The sequence below is a fragment of the Malaclemys terrapin genome, chromosome 2 (genome assembly GCF_027887155.1).
Source record: "Malaclemys terrapin pileata isolate rMalTer1 chromosome 2, rMalTer1.hap1, whole genome shotgun sequence".
NCBI classification, from domain to species: domain Eukaryota; kingdom Metazoa; phylum Chordata; order Testudines; family Emydidae; genus Malaclemys; species Malaclemys terrapin.
In genome coordinates, this window is record NC_071506.1 from 276,704,994 (window position 1) to 276,707,107 (window position 2,114).

Consider the following 2,114-nt stretch of genomic DNA (forward strand, 5'->3'; position numbering starts at 1 on the left):
CTCTGTATTATTTATTTGTTTGTTTGTTTGTTTGTTTTGTTTGTTTGCACTGCGATAGCATGTAGGAACTCCAGTTATGGGCCAGAACCCCACAGTGCTAGGCATCGTACAAACCCAGAACAAAAACAGGCTCAAAGAGCTTACAATCTAAGTAAAAGACAAGAGACAGGTGGATGCAAGTGGACAGAGGGGGAGCTCGAGGAAACAAGGAGGCAATAAATCTAAATGCCTTATCTAACGTTAAATTGGTTTGGGAGGCAGTTTGTGAGAAAGATGCTGCACATGAGAAAGTCCATTGTTTAAACTGTAGCTAATACTGAATTTATTTTCTGTGCTGTATTGCCCTTGCTGCACGTGGGTGGCTTAATTTGGTGTCTGTTTTGTTTGTGGGTCATATTAACCCTTGCTGCAATCAGAAAGATAACACCAAGGATTAATTTCTAATTTTTTCTTTTTTTTTCTTTTTTTTTTTTTGTTTCATTGGTGCAGGTCTGGTGTATAGGCGTGTTATATAATACTAAGAAATAAAGCCTGTCATAAAGAAAACCAAGCACGTCTGCTGAACAGAAGGTACGAGACCACAGTACAATAGATTGCAAACAGTTTAGCATCTGGATTTTGATTTTTTTTAAAAGTCAGCATTTTACATTAAATAAGATTTAAAAGCTCTTTATACAAAACCTCCTTGACTGTATAACATTATCTGTGTGCGTATCTGTCAGTGGTGGGTTTATTTTTCTTTTTTCATATACATAGTACGTGCTGTGCCAGTTTAAAAATCTCAAATGGCGCGTAGGTATGATTTAGAAATTTACAGCAATACATATTTATAGCAAGTTTTTTTTCTTCTTTTTTAAGAAGAAGGAAAAAATTAGGCTGGTTTTAAATCTTTTTTCCCATGCCCTGAATCAGGATCAACTCACATAAAAACTTTGAAGCCAGTATCTGAAAAACGAAGAGACTTTGACTTAGAGAACAGTGAATTGCCAGACTTTAAAGTGCACATAGATCTGATAACGCAGGGAGTTAAACCAATGGAATTACACGGGTCTTAAAGCGGTAACAGCCGAGGCTCTTAGACCTTTTGCACTTAAAGATGTTTTGGCATCACTGGAAGATGAATTTCCTATGCAAAATAAAGCACATCGTTTTCGTCTCCCTCTCTGGCCAGGACTGTTTATCTGCAGCAGCAGAAGCCAGTCTCCCTGGTGACAGCAAGGACAGCTGTCCTTTGGAAGAGAAGGGTTAAAGAAAAGTGTGTCTACTACTTTCTCTGCAGGACTTGGGCAAGCAGATCCCAGAGTGGCTTATTTACTGCTAATAGGGGTGTCAACTGGGGAAGATTTGAGAGACCCTAACTGTCCTTACAAGGACATAATATGGGTGTATAGAATATAGGCTATTTGTTATATATATATGTATATACTTATATATATTACAAGCACATAAGCAACAAGTGCAACACACACACACACATTGTGCCAGATTCTGATCTCAATTACACCAATAAAAAACAGAATAACTCCATTGTCTGCAATTGAATCATTTCTGATCATAGTTACACATTTTTAAAGCCTCCAAATTACTTCAGTCGAGTTATTTTAGATTGACACTGGGATAGCAAAATTGACACTGCCTGCCTGGTTTAAAATACGATACAATGGGATCTTTACAGTCTCTGGAGTGCACTTTTAGCTGTCGGTTTCATTTACCCACTTTCAGTTGTCACAGCCAGCCTCTGCTGAAACTGAGACCGATTAAAACACAAGCCTGCACAGATACCTTGTTTTTTGGCTGAGTCCAAAGAGGGAGAAATCCTGTAAAACCTTGCAGCCCAACTTGCATGCACATAGAGGGTAACCAAATGATGGTAAAACTCCCGAGGCACCCCTAAGCACTCTTTTATAAGGATTTTAAAAAGCCTCTTAAAAACGGCAGCAGAGATCGGAGTCTCTGAGGGGAGGGGAAGAGAGGGGAAAAAAAAGAGAAGAAAAAACTTTGGCACGCATGTAGTGCCTTACATCAATCTATGTAGATGTTCTTTCCTCCTTTTGTGTAACACCCCTTTCCTCCTACAGACCACCCAAAGCCCTATAAATAATCCAAGAACTCTG